Below are 17,584 nucleotides of genomic sequence, written 5' to 3'. Positions count from 1 at the left end.
ATCACCCAGAGAGCTTGGAAATATACCAATGTCTGTTCTTTTCCTGCCCTCTCCTTCTCACTCTCCAAAGTTCTGATCTGACTGTCTAGTTTAAGACCTGAGGACCAGTGTTTTAGGAGCCAAGGTTGAGAATCACTGGCCCAAGGTCGTTGTGTGAGTTCCTTGCACACTTGGCTCTGACCTGCTCAGCCTTCAGGCTGATTGCCTGTGGTCCCTCTAACCTGCCATCCTGGCTCACACATGTTGTTTCACACTTCCACACCTTTGTGCTGGCTGTTATGGCCTCAATTACCATTGCCACAAGAAGCCTAGTCTTTCTTGACCCTCTTCCTGCAGTGCATATTTTTTAGTTAGCAAAGTTCCTATGATACTTCATAACAGTCTGCTTTATAGTCATCTTGCTGTATTGTAACTATTTTATCCATAATTGTATGTATTTGTATTCATAAATTTAATCCTTTTTTTTTTCATGCTTAAAACCTCCGTTGACTTGTAATTGCATTAAGAATAACATCTACACCTCTTTCTTTGGTTCTTTGGGGTGCTATATAATCCGAACCTACCTCTTTCTCAGACCTCTTCTCCTACCACTTCTCACTTGTTCACTTCACTGCAACCTCACTAGCCTTAAACATGCCAAGTCAGTCTCATCTCAGGGACTTTACACATGCTGTTCCCTCTGCATGGGATGTCTTCCTTCATCTTCTCTTTTGCCACCTTCCCAACATTCAAACCTTAGCTCAAATGCCATCTCCTTGAAGAGACCCTTCCTGGCCACTATAGCTAAAGCGCATCCCCATCCCTCCCATCATACTCTGTCCTACTGCTTTTATGTTCTTTATATGATTTGCACTATCAGAGATGATATTATTGTGTACCCATGATTATCACAAGCCTCCCATCGCTGGAAGGTAGAGACATTGTCTGATAGGGACTCAGTAAATATTGAATGGATAAATGTTACTTGTCTCCTCTAGAAGATAATGATAGACCTAGTGTAGTTACTGGAAAGGTGTTCAATAAGTATTCAATGAATTAATGATTAAATATCATAGCTGTTTCTCCTTAACAAGATGACTGAAGATCTCTAAATAATACCAACAAAAATTAGGTTGGCATATGTTTCCATTTTTCTTAATTTCCAGCTTTTAAAATATAAAAGAAAAAAATAGTTATGTCTCTCTATAATTTCACAATCTTTGTTTCTAGGGTCCACACCAATAAGGGCTCCTACTCTACAGGGATTCATTCAGTAAATAAGAAAGGGAAGAGATTTCTTTGGGGACCAGTTTTGCCTAGAATCCCTAAATTTAAACTGATGCCACTGATCTGAACTAATATGAGAGGAAAACATGTTTTTTGAACATCTAAATTCAGGAATTTTGCTAATAGGCCACTGGACAAGTGACAATAGAGTGTGAAAGGAATGAGGGAGTAAACTCTATGACCTTGAAGGGTCCTGCATTGCTCTTGCTTCCAGCTCATTCCCTGCAGTTGGTCCCCTACCAACAGGCCATTATGAAATGATTGAGGAGGGGACTCTGCTCGCTGATGGTGAAGGTTGTAATTTCTTCTACCCCATGTGTTTCTTGCCCTGGAATAAGCATAGGTAGGAATATTGGAAAGATTGTTGGAAACTTTGGGAGCAAGAATGGAGCAACACTGGACTCCCTAGAGAACATAGGGGATGTGTTATGTATAATCTGAGGAGAAAGGTGTATCAAGTGCATTTTCCCATCTTAAAATTAAGTAGTTGCACTAGACAGTCTTTAGGGACACCTCTGATTCCAATCTGCTTAATCTCTGGAATTCATAAGCATTTTTGTTATTGAAATTATCAACATCCATAATCTATGCAAAAGTGAATTCAGTTAGCCTTCTTTTCATGTAATCCTTTTAGTGTATATGCAGTGTATACTCTGTATAAAATTCCATGACTCTCTTTGGTCTGTGGGAGACCACAGAGTGAATTGAGGTAGTAAATTACCATTGCAAAGAGGACTGGTTGGAACACTATAGAGCTTCATTGTTCCATATAGTAGCCATTAGTCACATGTAGCAATTTCCATTTAAATTAGTTATTAAATAAAATAGAAAATTTAGCTTCTCAGTTGCACTAGCCACATTTTAAAAGATCAGTGGCCACATGTGACTTGTGGGCACCATATTGGGCAGTGCAGATACACATATTTGCATCATTGCAGAAAGTTCTGTTAGCCAGCACTGCTCAGAAGGGTGCCCTGCCAAGGGTGGTAGATGTGTAGTTAGAGAGCTGCTGAGGCCCTTCCCATCTCTGAAGCTGAGTGATTCTGTGCTTTGTATTGGGAAGGTCATATCCCTCTTCCTCTGCTGAAAGCCTTTTGTTTTCCAAAGGTGGTGAGGCTGGTGGAGAGGTATAAAACAGCTGCAGAGAGTTCTTGTCTGCCTGAGAATATCACCATGCACCCCTAGAAATGCAGGGAGAATAAGAGTTGATGAGATGATGCTAAAAAGCCTTTGAAATTTTGAAGAGTTACATGAGTATAAGGCTCATGATGGTTAAGTGAATGCATTAGATACAAAGACAACTTGGCTTTGGCCCCTCTTTGACTTTCATTCCTCCAAGCCACTCAAAGTAAAGTTTGGATTTCAAACACTGGGGTTTGTTTGTCATTGGCAACTGAGTCTTTACCTTGCCCAAGCCCTAGGAGACTGGGTTTATGGAGTTCAGGGAAGAGCAAGGAGAATCATGTTTGCCTTAGCTTTAAGGGAGCTTCCAGGGTGATGGTGAAAAGGATGGGTGGGGTGGGATGAGGCAAGGTGCTTGAATCAGAGCTCAGCCAGATTTGAAAAATAGGGAAAGAAGTTTAATGGTGTCTTTTTGCTTCGGTGAAGCGTGAGCTCATAGAAAGGGTGACTGACTCTCTGAATGTCCCCTTGTCTGGCATTCTGTTTGCTTTCTCTAATGTCTTTTCATTATGGTCTTAACTGCTGGCAAGATAACCTAGTATGTTAAATATTGAGAAAAGTTACCACTTTTGAAGATTGTGGAGCTAAGTGTATATGCCCTTTGGTTTGGATTAGGTCTCAGTGGACCTTTGATAGAAAGAAGACTCTGGGAATGACTTAGAAGGCAGCCCCATCGGTCATCATTGTCAACTATATCTCCAAGCACATGGCACTGTGCTGGGAGCTATAAGAAACCAATGAGAAAGGCACAGACTCTGTCCTTGGGTAGATATCTAAACACAAGCAAGGCACACTAAGTACACACTAAAGGGAATCAACTCTAAATGTTGACTTTTGGGTGGAAAGCTATGGGTTTTTGAGCCACACAGACCTTGGGTCAAATCCTACTTATTGGCTGTGTGACCTTAGGCTCTGTGAGCCTCAGTTTACTTATATGTAAAGTGGAAGTAATGCCTTGCAGTGATGTTGTGTGAATGAAATCTTGAATATGTATATAAAGAACCAAGCAGAAGGCTTGGCACATTGAGACAGTTAATAAGTGTTATTTTCCTTCTGTTTTTGAGTTCTCAGTTTGAAGATTTGGGTGTGAGTGATGGAGCAACTATGGGGAGTCTCATGCTTGGGACATGGGAGCCATTGCACTCTACTAAGCTTGTGGGCTCTCTGGGATGTTGGAATGATAGGGAAGGAGTGGGGGTGGGCTTGGTCTACTGGCTCAGGCTTTTTCTATAGGTTAAGGGCCCACATGTATGATGGAACCTGTCTTTTTTCAATCCTGAGCCAGTGGTTGACATTTTAGCAGCTTTAACTTCTACAAGCTGTGGGATACAGTTGGGTAGGAGTTGATACTTACAGATAATCTACAACTATCAGTGCCGTGGATTCCTGGGGATTGATGGGGCGGGGGGTATGTCTACTTTTAGGGGGAGGGAGGAGGGTTCTTCTGTTTCCCTGGTGCCTCAGGTTCAATGAAATGCTGCTCCAGTCAATGGTATTGATGAGTTTTGAGCTACAGTGGACTGACTGTTCTGTCAGTAAGTAAGCAGGCAGGGGAAGAGATGGGGAAAATTTTCTGGGACCGTTGCTGGCCTGGATGTGGGAGCAGAACCTCAGTGGTGTGGGACTACGGACATTAGGATTGGAGAGCTTTGCTTCCACCTAAGAAATTGGAGAAGGAGGTGAGGAACAGAACAGTAGAGGGGACAAATTCTCCTTGGTGGGAATAAAGGTGTGAGGCAGAGAAGTGGATTAGCTTGATTAAAACTCAACCAAAAGAATGTCAGTAACTCTTTTCTCAGAAAATACTTTGAGAAAGTCTCAGGTAACTTCCTAATTGCTCAGAATATGTGCTTTGGGTATATAGTAAAAACAAAAATGAAAACAAACAAAAACCTGACACAGGAACCTAGCTCATCACTCTGGTCCCTTACCAACCACCTCAGGCTTCAAGATGTGCCTTTATCCCAAGGTATTTCACATATTGATGGGATCTTTTTTTCCTGAGTGTAATGGAGGGTAGAACCACTGGGAAGGAACTTTACATTTAGTCAACATGCACTGTGTCCAGATGACATACTTGGCACTTTTTTATGTCACTTAGGTTTTCAAAAATGATCTGTGCACGCAATTAATTTCCCAGTTTTTCAGATTAAGAAATGCAGGCACAGAGTTGTAAAGTGTCATCGCCAGGGCCACACAGCTGCTGAGTAAGTTGGTGCTGGGATTAGAACCCCAGAATGTCTGACTAAGGACTCTGGAATTATTTTAGAAGGCAACAGGGAGTTGTTGACTATGACCAATAGCCTGATAGATGAGAGAAGACATTTTTTTCCTTGAGTACACAGAGAGAAATTGTAGATCAATAAAAGCAGGCTCTAAATCTCCTATTTTTATGGTCCTTGTGAAGCTGTTGGGCTTGGCTCCTCTTTTGCAGTTAAAACTCTATGGTGCTGTCTGGCTCCAGTCTTAGGGGTTTTGTAGCCTGCAGAGTCTCAGGGCAGAAGCACCACCATCTGCCTTGCCTGAGATGTATAGGGGTCTGTAGTTCCCACACTCTTCATGTTTGCGCTTTAGAGTAATTGATTGAGAAATTGGGCCACAAATCACTTTTCTCCATATTGCCATTTATTCACATATATACCCACCTAGTCACATACTGTGGTGCCCACAGCACCTTGAGGGTAGAGTCCTCAACGTTCACATCTATGAATACCCAATGCCTGCCTGCATAAGTATATTCGGAATGAAAGCGATTATCAGGAAGAACCTTCTGAGAGGAGTCCTTTCTAGGGGTCCTTTCGAACCAGAAGAGTCGTCTTAGCTGGATAGGTGTTTGTGCATTGCTGAGAGGAGTAGGTGAAGGGAGTGTTCCCCAGAAACAGAAGGAAGGTGTGTCAGTTATCCATTGCTGTGTAGCAAAGTACCCCAAAACTTAGTGGCTTAAAATGACTATTCATTTGAGCACAATTTTGTGGGCCACCCATTGGGCTTGGGGTCAGTTAGACAGTTCAGCTGCTGCTCTCACCTGGTGTTAACTCAACTAGCTGTTGTCACTTGGCAGCTTGAAAGGGGCTGGGTGGGCTAAGATGTCCTCACTCATAGGTCTGGTGGTTCATGCTGCCTGTCAACTAGGTGCCTTTAATCTACCAGAAGACTGGTCTGAACTTCTTTACATGATGGCAGAAGTATTCCAAGAGGACAAGAGCAATAGCTGCAAGACCTCTTGAAGCTGGGCCTTACAAGTCACACAGCATCTCTTCTGCTGTTTTCTCTTTGTCAAAAGAAGTTGCATGCCAGCACAGATCCAGGAGAGAGGGAACTAGACTCTACCTCTTGATGGAAGGAGAGCAGAGTCCCAGTACAAAGGAACATGCAAACGTGGCCAGAAGGACTCGCTCTGGCTGTCTTTGTAAACAGTCTACCACAGAATTACTTCTGTTTTTCTGATCCTTCCCTTAGGTTGAACTACATGTTTCCCTGAGGAATTCCTCCCTGTAGAGATAAAGTTAGTTTGGATTCTCAGACTGATTGTTTAATAACTGCAAGCAATTGCCCGTCAGAGTCCCTGAATAAAATCATCTTCCTGGGTTTCTGGGAAGGGTTTTCATGGGTGTCCCCCAAATCTCACACTAACCCCACAGGTATTTGGACACTTAGTGAGGAAAGCAGCTTGGGGGAGTTGAAAAAACATGGGTTTAGGAGTTGGACAGACTGGGGTTCATCCAGTTCAGCTTTAGTACTGACCGGCTATGTGACTTTGGGTAGGTTATTTGAATTTTCTTTTCCTCATTTCTAAAATGGGTGTATCTGTTTTGTGTGATTGATATGAGGAACCATTCTTTTGACAATGAAGTTCTGGGAATAATTAGAATCCACTCCAAGAGCAGCATGTCCTCAGGCCCCTCATCCAGGTCCATGCATAAGTCCATTCTGCAACCTGGCTTCCCCTCCCCCCACCAATTTCCCTTCATCTTATCTTGACACACTGTCCAAATATGTCAAGAGTTCCCAGAGGTCTTCCTATCTTACTCTTTCATGATTGCTGTGAGCAGGGATGGTCATTATAGGCCCACCTTGCCAATGGTGCCCTGCAGAGAAGTTTAAGAAAATCAGGTAGAAAGTCAGCTCTCGAAGACAAAAAATTCTGCTGGACTGCTGAATGGAACAGCCAGCAATGATGCACGAAGAATCTGGTCACTGCTCTAGGACAAGGGTGTGGAATTTGGATACAGATGACCAGGGTCCTACACCCTTCTTCTCTTCGTATTAGCTCTTTGAACCTCTCGGAGCCTAACTTTCCTTATCTGTGGATTGAGGATCAGAATTTTATTTTGTCCATTTGTTGAGAATAGGAGAGAAAAATTGCAATGAGCCTAACAGAGGTCCTGGAATATAGTAGGAGCACACTGAAGGGCAGCATTGTGATATTCTCGACCCCCTTAACACTGTGTACCTCTGCTGCCTGCATGCTGGGGCTGTGCTGCCCACTCAGCTACTGAAGCAGAAGGTGATGAAGTAAGACCATTCTAAGGACTGCTGATGGGGACAGGTTTCTGTTTAGGGTGATAAAAATGTTTTGGAACTAGTTAGAGGTGATGGTTGTACAATAGTATGATTAAACTAAATGTCTGAATAGCACACGTTACATGATTAATTTTATGTCATGTTAATTTTACCTAAATAAAAAACACATGCCTAGAAACCCCTGAATAAATGATAAGAGTTGGGGCAGGGGGCATTCTGTGATTCCAATGACCTATCTTTTGGGGTGTGATAGCTGTGTTTCTGAAAAGTTGTGTGTCATGTGACTTTTTATAAATTGAATCCTATTTCCTCATTGACTGATCTGATCATCGATCTAGTCTAAGAGTTTCTTGGAAAGCAGATGCCATGGGAATGAGGAGAACTGCCACAATCAGCTTCCACCCCCATTGTCACACTAGCTAGGAAACTGGGCTTAGAGAGATGAAGGAAATAAATTGCCCAGGGTCACGCAATTAGTAAGTGACAGGGCTGGGGATCTCAGGCTGATCCTGATGAAAACATAAGAAAAAACGCACAGCAAGAAGACTAGAAAGAAATACACAAAAATATTATAGTTACTGTATGAGGGATGGGGTGGAGTGGGGTGGGGTTGAGACATTAGGTCATTTTATTTCCTATTTCTATTGTATTTTCAAATTTTTTGTAATGAACATGCATTGCTTTTATAATGGCTGAAATAAATTTCATAAAGACAATAAATTTAAAAAGAGAAAGGTTGGGAGAGCAGAGCCAAAGTAGTGACCTGTGTCTAGACTATCATGGGTGTCAGAATAACAGGGAACGTAGTGGACAAAGGGCAGACGGAACTGGGAGTAGACACTGACCTTCTTGGCTTCGAGAATAGAACCATTTTATGGAAGGGATGTTAGGCTAATCTGAAGTTTTTAGGGAGGTGGGGGAATGTAGGGTGGCAACAAATCTTTGCATTGACGTTTCCTCCATTGCATTTTTCTTATGTCTTGGGCTTCTGGCCTAGTGATAATTTGGGTGTGGGGCGTGGGGTAGGGAGGGAACTTGGAGGAGGGAAGGGGCCAAGATTTCCTGTTCTTTTGAATGCCCCTATCTCAGGCCCAACTGGAGAGCAGGGCAAGGGCTCCGAAATCCCCAGGAGGGCAGGGATGAAGGTTCACTCCAGCAGCGCCTTGGATGAAAATATGCAAAGCTTGTTATTGATACTGTGAAATGCAAAATACTACACCATTTATCATTGCCAAGAAGTTCCTGATGTTTGGGCAGACTTTCTGCAGCAGTGAGTTGGGAACTTTTAAAAGTAGAGCTTTTGTCCACTTTATACATGAGGCTTATCAGTTGCTGTCAAACTCCCCTCAGATTTGGGTTCTTTCTCCTGGGCTCCTCCACCAGAAACTCCCAAGGCTGGCTCCCATCTTGGAGCCGCTGTGCCCCTCCTCTTCTCTCAGGCTGTCAGGCCATTGGGCAAAGTGCCCAGAAGTGCAGAATTGCACTTGTCCCTGGAGAAGGGCACAAGTGCAGGACTCCGCTCAAGCCCCTCTGCATGTGGCCTGGTGCTGTGTCTGTCCAGCTGCCCTCCCCCTGCAGAGCAGGCCTCTCCTGACCAGACCTCTGGTCAGCAGAGCACATCTGGAGAAGGGGAGCTTTTTCGCGGGATGGAGGAAGGGGGCAGCCTGCTGGCATGTGGAATATTTCCAACTGTAAGCTCTGGGGACACAGGCATGCGTGTGAAAGGCGAACGTTGTTGCTGAGGTCTGTTCCCGAGCTCAGGCTCTGTGCTTTCCTTCCCTGGTCACATGAAGAAGAGGTGGGATGATCACAACAACCCCCTCCCTCTACTCTTGATGGAGAAGTTCATGGCACCTCATGGTGAATGGAGGTCTGGGTACTGCTTTTGCATCCTCCACCCCTAATCATCTTTATGGATTACAATCTCAGACAAATGGAAAAGAGATAGACCTTACCATTAATAGGTGTCTACATGAGAGAAACCCTCTGGAAGTTGAATGCACCTAATTATTTGAGGAATGTATCAGTGATTAGCTGCCAGCATGTCTACTCAGCCCTCACCAAGTGCCTTGAAAGTGAGGTGCAGGCCCTGTTCCTCCCATTGCAGGGGTAGGTATGGAAAGACAGATAGTGGGACTTTGTGCCAGGGCCCAGGGAGGGACACGAAACATATGCAGTTGGAAACCAGGGGCGGGCATGGGCCTCTGTGGGTAGATGGGTTTGTGGTCAGAGACTTGCCCACGAGACTGGAGGATTCTTGGCTTCCCCTGTCTGTCAAAGGCTTCTTCCTATCTTGGTTTCAACTCTTGTAATCCTTGGCAGGGAAGATGTTTGGAGGATAGCTTGGTTGCTTTGAGCTTGTCACCATCTTCAGAACTGAGAAAACAGGAGCAGGATTTAAATCACAGAGGGGCTTCCTTTTCTGCAAGGTCAGCCTATTTGGAGACCTTGTGTTGTCCTCCCAGGGGAAGGGGGCACTTGGCAGGACAAATGCTCTATGGCCCTGAGCCAGCCTAGCTTTTGTTGTCATGAAAACAAATGTTGAGGCAATCTGTGGAGCCTTGCAGCTGGCAGGCACAGCCTAGCTTGCATGGGTCACCAGAGGAGGCTTCAGTTTTGTGCTTCCTGTGTGCACCATACTGTGTACAGTGAGGCACATGGAATAACAAAAAATATAATACCAAGTTCTCAGCCCTTAAGCTGCTTATAGAATACAAGACACACATCGAGAAGCTGAGTGGCCAGCATGCACTGTGCATGCTGAGTGTCCAGGCCCGCTCTCCAAGGCCCCCATGGATGTGGCAGCCCTGCTCACATCTTTTAGATTTCAGCCTCTATTCTCTAGCTCCCTGCTCTCTACCCCACGTGAATATCCTGTTCAACATGTTTAAAATTAAACTCAGCCTCACTCCAAGATACATTGCCTCTCTTTCTCAAAACGTAAAAACATCAAGTTTCTTTGTGATTCTCTCCCATGGCTACCTCATCTTAGTCTTCTGATCCAATAGCTCTTTATAATCTCTTGCCTTCATCCCTTCCTTTCCACACACTCCCCTTTCTACCTTTTACCTAGATGCCTTCAGAAGCTTCCTGGTCAACCTCTCTGGTCCTGCCTCACTCCTTTATAGGTCCACCAGCTTAAACTTCTTCAAACAGCAAATACCTTCCATTGCTCTCTGTCTCATAGAGCAGAGACTTAATTCAGGATCATGTAAGGATCATCCAGGAGAAGTCGGAGTGGGGTGATTGGAGATAACCAGGGAACCTACTGTGAGGAAGCCTCCCTCCTCTACCACATTCTTGAGTCAGGGGACCATTTTTATTACTCAGTAATCTCCATGTAGATTATCCACATCTTGATGCATTTATGGTGACTTGTAAAATCCTGAGCTGGCTTCTCTGTGCTACACAACTGTGGCCATTGCCCTTGTGCCCACCATCTGGCTGGTGTGTGCTCAGGGATTCTGACTCTTTAGTATATAAACTGGAACAAAATATCCCTAAGAAGTTCGAGCAGCTGCTGGTGCCAAAAGTCAGGGCGTATATTGTCAAGACCAGAATGGTGGAGGGGACAAGAATGAGAAACCAGGAGTCCTGGTTCCAACCCAAGCTCTTCACCAACTATATCACCTTGAGAACAAGTCACTTTTCCAGTCTGACCTCATTTTCTTCAGATGCAAAGTAAGGTCTTCTCCAGTTTTGTGATCTGTTCTGGATTATTCATACTGCTGCTCCCCTCTATCTTGAAGGAAGATTGGGAGGTTACTGTATTTTCTAACCTTATATCAGTTCTCTCTTCACCTCATACCAAAGAGGGATCCTCAGTCCTTGGGTAAAAGGAATTATAAAATATTGTATAAGGAAGCCTTTGGAGATCATCTGATGCAACCTCCTACCTGATGGGCATCCCAAGTAATCATAAAACAAAGGAGATAGCAGATTGATTTCCTGTCAGACTCCTGGGGTGGAGAGGCCCATTGGGCCCCAAGGGCTCAGAGCACTTAGTAAAGATCATGTGACCTTCCCTAAGAAGAGGCTGAGGCTGAATCTCTCTTCTTAGAGCTGTACAGAATCCCTGAGTGGGCACCACTGCCTGGGGCAGGTGTGTTAATGGTCTTTGTTCTCTTTCCCTTCCTTTCCATGGGAGCTGAGAGTGTAAGGGCTCTGTTCTGTGCAGGAGACATCTGCTTGTGCCCTCTCTAGACGTCCAGCCACCTCCCATACACATAGAACAAGGCCATTGCTTGGTATGTACTCAGGAAAAACCCTCTGTTGCCTTCCTGCATAATTTGAAACCCAGTGAATATCCCGAGTAACCTTGGCCCCAACCTATAGACTAGTAAACCATCAGGAATAACAGGTAATTGGGAGCAATATTAGGGAGTTGAGAGTCTCAGAAGAGCCATGAGCTTGGGAGGGGCTTGAAAGGAATCAGTGAAAAGATGATTGTGAAGTGCCAGCAAGGGGTGGGTTTGATGTGAATGAAGACAATTGTATTTTAGTGTACAGTAGTCCAGAAGTTTCTTCTCCTCCTCCTGATTTTCCCAGTTTCCTAAGCCCTGTATACAGGAGAGAGGTCCAAAGCTAATCAGTGAATCACCATGTAATAGGTGAACTTTACCACAGCTCCTTGGTCCAAGCTGGTGTTTCGTATAGTCACAACTACTTGCATCTGAACCAACCAGGGACTCTTTAAAAAGGTCATCCCTGGGCTCCACCCTGAATTACAGGTCCAAGCAGTGGTAACCAGGCCATTCGCATGTTGAGATAAAAGACGAGCATACTTTTCACAGACCCCTTGTGGGGTCCACAACTGTCTTAGTCAGCCAAAGTGTTGTTGATGTAAAGTTGGCTTTTATAACGGGTATTTGTAAAGGGTAAACTGTAGAAGCGTACAGTCACAAGGCCATAAAGAGTAAGTTACTTCTCTCACCAAAGTCTCTTGCCATGTGTTGGAGCAAAATGGCTGCCGGTCTCTGTGAGGGTTCAGCCTTCCTCTTCCTCTTAAGGCTCCATGGTGCCAGCTTCTTCTGATCTCAGCTGTAGGCTGGCATAAGTCTTGTCTCTCTACTGGTGGCTTGTCTCTTTCTGGGCTCAGCTGCTCTGCTCTTTCCACAAGGCCAGCTGTGAACTATCAGGTGAATGGCTTGGCTCTCTCCCTGGGGCTCTATCATCAAAACTAAACTGTCCTCTTCCAGTGTCATTTTCTGTGTGACTGTCTGCCCTCCAAGGTGGCAGAGACTCAACATTCTACTGATGAGCCTGAATCAAAGCCCTAATATTAATTTAATCAAGTAAAAGTGGAACCTCTGAATTTAATACAATCAAAGGTATCACACCCAGAGGAACAGACCAGTTTACAAATATAATCAATACTTCTTTTTAGAATTCATTAATAATATCAAACTGCCACAACAATATACCTCTTTATTCAAAGGGTGATGTTTAAACAACATCTTAGTAAGATGTTTACTTAGTAAGCAGTAAAGGGATGATTATTCTTGCAGCACAAACATTTTAAAGAGACAAATGCCCAAGATACATAGCTATTTCTTCTTTATTAATCCATTGCTTCCCCTTTATCAGTTTTCTTCTAACTGTAATCATACACACAATCCCTGGATGCGGAGTTTGAGTCTGGACTAGCTGGGAGTGGCCTGCGGGGTTGGCCTTTCTTGGTTTCATAGCTGTGATTCTTCTCAGCTGTTGACCTTGTCTTTGGCCTCTGCTGGGGCTGTTCTGCTTCTCCCCCGCCTAGGGAGGCTATAGTGGCTTTAGGAAGGCATGCCCTGGCTCCCCTTCTTGTGCTTCTGAGCAGTTCCAAACTCTGCATCTCTGGTCTTCCAACTCATACCTTTTAGGCCACAAATAGTTCCATGATTTGGGAAGTGTAAACTTTGGTTCCCCAGAGTTTCTCTACCAGTTTACTCTTGTACTTTAGCATTACCTTCCTACAATTTTCATCAAGAAAAGTGGAATAATCCCCTTGCCTTTTCCTAATCTAGAAAAAGAAGGGCATGGGTACTCAGGGAGGTGGCAAGAGAGTCCTTACTGGCTTTTTAAAGAATTACAACTTGGAATTTTGGCCCCACCTCTTAAAAGTTGTGTGATCTTCCGGAGGTCATATAAACTCTATGAATCAGTTTCCTGTGTAAAACGGCAGAGAAGATGACCTATCTCATGGGCTGTTGTGATGGTTCAATACAATAACATGAGAAAGCTCTAATTTAGTGCCCTTCACATTTTACTTACTCAATATCACTGTCCTTCCACTACCTCCCCTGGTTCACTGCTTCAGGGCACATAGACTTCTTTTTTTTTTTTTTTAAAGTTTGTTTTTTTAAAGATTTATTTATTTATTCCCCCCATCCCACCCCAGTTGTCTGTTCTCTGTGTCTATTTGATGCATGTTCTTTGTCCGCTTCTGTTGTTGTCAGTGGCACGGGAATCTGTGTCTCTTTCTGTTGCATCATCTTGTTGTGTCAGCTCTCTATGTGTGCGGCGCCATTCCTGGGCAGGCTGCACTTTCTTTCGTGCTGGGCAGCTCTCCTTACGGGGTGTACTCCTTGCGTGTGGGGCTCCCCTACACGGGGGACACCCTAGCATGGCACGGCACTCTTTGTGAGCATCAGCACTGCGCTTGGGCCAGCCCCACATGGGTCAAGGGGGCCTGGGGTTTGAACTGCAGACCTCCCATGTGGTAGACGAACGCCCTAACCACTGAGCCAAGTCCGCTTCCCTATAGACTTCTTTCTTTAAGCTAACATCACTCTCTCTTCAGTTTTGCTTGGCTCCCTTGCCCATGTTTACACATTCTTGTGTCTCTCACCCCACTTGTTATCATGAACAACATCATCCTTACTGTGACCCCAACTTATAAATAGGTTATATCTAAAAGTTCATTAATAAATCACATGTCAAAACTAGACTTGTGCTTTTCTAAAAAGCCACATATATGTGTGATGGTTAAACATTCCCAGGCTAGACCGAAAATAACTCAACCCACCACATATCATACATTTGCAATGAAAAAAAAGTAGAGAACAGTATCACTTTAGTAGTAAGCATAGCAGAAACCACAGCAAAGAAGAGTCATATTTTACTTTTTCTGGAAAGTTGCTCATGATCAAAAGCAGGTTAAGTTAAATTAGAACATGAGGAGGTGGGAGGTAGAAGCTTTTGTAGAGGTTCTGACGTTGATTTTGGGATGCTTTAAAAGGCTTTAGAGTTGCAGGCTTTGGTTTTTTATTAGCTCTAATAAATGCAGGGCTCTCCCTGCTTCCTAATGCGGGTGTAAATCCCCAGCACTGATATTTCATTTATCAGCCATGATTAGGATTATTTTTGGCTCAAAAACCAAACGAAGTAGGAAGAAGAAAGAAGAGGGGAGGGGGATGGAAAGCTTTTCCTGAGGTGGTTTAGAAAGAATTAGAATAGAGAGGAGGTAGATGGGCCTAGGATGGATATAAGTGTGCTGTGAAAACACTGTTTAAAGTGGAGAGTAGTCCCTATGAGATATATAACATCTTTTCTCTGACAAGAAGAAAGGAGGAAGTAGAAAAGAGAAACTGAGTCAGCTATAGGTGGGAGAGTGTTCTAGACACACGTGTGGTACAGTGACCTTGTGGCATATCTAACCTAAGTTTGCATGATTCCAAATGTGGTTAGTTAATATCCCAGGAGTGCTGTATAGTGACTATCTAGTTTTATTTTTTTTATATAATAATATTTTTAAAATTTATTTTAAAAATATACATCGATCACACAAAATGTTGCATTAAAAATATAGGAGGTTCTCATATACCCCACTCCTCACACCCTCATTTTTCCCACATCAACAACTTTCTTCAGTGTGGAACATTCATTGCATTTGATGAATACATTTTGGAGCACTGCTACATAGCATAGATTATAGTTTACATAGTAGTTTATACTCTCTCCCAGTCCATTCAGTGGGTTATGGCAGGATATATAATGTCCTTCATCTGTCCCTACAATATCATTCAGGACAACTCCAAATCTCAAAATAGTCCCCATATCACACCTCCTTTTCCCTCTCTCTGCATTCAGCAGCTCCTGTTGCCACTGTCTCCACACCAATGATATACTTTCTTCCTTTGCTAGAGTCACAATAATTCTATAGTAGAATACCAGTAAGTCTACTCTAATCCATATTTTATTCCTCCATCCTGAGGACCCTGGGATGGTGATGCCCACTCCACCTCTCAATTGAGAGGGAACTTCAACCCCACATGGGTGGTGGATGGGACTCTCATGCCCACAGCGGTAGACTGTCTCAGTTCCTTGGTATGGTGTTTGTCCATCCTCACCTCCCTGTCAGCTGACCTGAGTAAGTCCTACGAACTGGAGTGTAGGTGCTGCAATACTGCTGAGGCTCAGGGCCCAGCTGGTACATGGACAACGCAGAAAGTCAAGTCTTCTGTGCATCTACCAACCCCAGCACCAACCACAGGTTCAATGAAAGGGACTGAAGAGGCCTGTGTAGGGAAGTCACATCTGAGTCCAACTCCCTCACATTCAGAAGCTCAAATTCCAAAGTAGGGACCATTGGCAAGGCACCGAACTCTGGAGCCATCTGCCATGACTGTAGGATCTGGGTGTCTCTGTAGCCCTCAGAAGCACCACTACCTGGGGCTGTATCTACTTTCTGTCTTGGAGATCCTGCTGAGATGTGCATAAATGCAACCCTTCTGATGTCCTCCCGACTCATTTTGAAGTCTCTTAGCCATATAAACTCATTTTTCTTACCATTTCCCCCTTTTATTCAAGGTCTTTTTCTAGTTGCATCACCAGCCGTTGCTTGGTAGTAATCCATTTTTGTTTTAAAGATTTTATTTATTTATTTATTTCTCTCCCCTTCCCCCCCACCCCAGTTGTCTATTCTCTGTGTCTATTTGCTGCATCTTCTTTGTCCACTTCTGTTGTTGTCAGCGGCATGGCACAGGAATCTGTGTTTCTTTTTTTTGCGTCATCTTGTTGTGTCAGCTCTCCATGTTTGCGGCACCATTCCTGGGCAGGCTGCACTTTCTTTTGCACTGGGAAGCTCTCCTTACGGGGTGTACTTCTTGCGCGTGGGGCTCCTCTATGTGGGGGACACCCCTGCATCGCACAGCACTCCTTGCGCACATCAGCACTGCGTGTGGGCCAGCTCCACACGGGTCAAGGAGGCCCGGGGTTTGAACCGTGGACCTCCCATGTGGTAGACAGACGCCCTAATCACTGGGCCAAGTCCGCTGCCTGACAGTAATCCTTTGGCACCAGGAGGCTCATCCCTGGGAGTCATGTCCCATGCTGGGGGGAAGGTAATACATTTATATGCTGACTTTGGCTTAGAGAGTGGCCACATTTGAGCAACATGGAGGGTCTCAGGAGGTAACTTTTAGGCACCCTGCAACACTAGGCCAAGTTGAAATTCCAAGCTCAGCAGACTCGTAAGCACAGTCATCAGCAACAAGGGCCCATCATTGGACCATACGTCCTCACTGGTCATTGCCCTTGCTTTTGGGGGATTGTTGCTGTTCCATTGGGGAATGTGGCAGAGCTCCCCAGGATAGGAACCAGTACTCTTTCAGTTGTCATGCAAATGTCTACCACTGTGTCAATACTCAGTGAACATCCGGACATATCTATATACCCAATATTCAAGCCCAGGCAAACTCCCTACTATACATCCCTCATCAATGACACCCCACATCAGTGCTCCTTCTCTGCTATAGTTGAGCCCCTCTGTGATCCAAAACTTCAAAAATGAAGCCTAATATATTGCCAAATTCAATTAATAGGAAAATGAAATAGGAATGATAGGTTTAAACATTAGAAATAAAATACGTAATAATTTAGAAAAACTAATATAAAGTAAAAAATGTTGGGGTATTAAAAATGAAAAACATTATAAAAAATTTTTTTGACATTTTGCCTTTTATCACTGTAATAGGTGTTGGCTATATGTACAGGGCAAGGCAATCTCTTCCATTTATTCCTCAATGTCTTACCTCTTTCTTTTTTATATTATGTATTCAGAGAAGTTTTAGGTCACATTAAAGTCCCCATATAGAATATTGGGGACATACTTCCTCCTTTTTTTTCCCCCTTCCCTAACAATGATATTTTACATGTGGATGTTACATTTGCTACATCTGATGTACAAACATTGAAACACAGCTACTGACCATGGTCAGTAGTTTACATTATGATTTACATTTTAGACCATACACTTTTATAAATTTATGGTGAAATTTAACATGGCCTGCATCCATCATTGTATGATCATGCAGAACACTTCCATTGTTCCCCAATTGCCCCCTCTTCCATCTATTCTATTTCTCTCTCCCTTTCCCCTTGGGGCCCACATTGACCACCATGCTTCACTGCTTGAAGGACAAGATTCATAGATACTTACAACAATGCTGAGGGCTTGAAACACTAGTCTGTCTTCTCCCCTCAGGAGCCATCCATGCTCTTGGGAGACACCCTTCTCTCTGTTTGAGAACATCAGGCCTCCCCAGGATGGGGATGCAACACCTTTCTGCTTGTTTTATGGGTCTCCATCCACTGATATAACACACTGTGATAAGATGAGCACTCAAATACT

General features: G+C 44.0%; 1 protein-coding gene across 1 annotated transcript in view; it reads left to right on the top strand.

Moving 5' to 3' along the window:
- Positions 1-17,584, top strand: part of KALRN (kalirin RhoGEF kinase) — a 775,504-nt gene that overhangs the window by 127,692 nt on the left and 630,228 nt on the right.

This window comes from Dasypus novemcinctus, chromosome 4 (assembly GCF_030445035.2).
Source record: "Dasypus novemcinctus isolate mDasNov1 chromosome 4, mDasNov1.1.hap2, whole genome shotgun sequence".
NCBI classification, from domain to species: domain Eukaryota; kingdom Metazoa; phylum Chordata; class Mammalia; order Cingulata; family Dasypodidae; genus Dasypus; species Dasypus novemcinctus.
The sequence above is the reverse complement of the archived record's forward strand: the minus strand, read 5'-3'. Positions and strand labels throughout refer to the sequence as shown.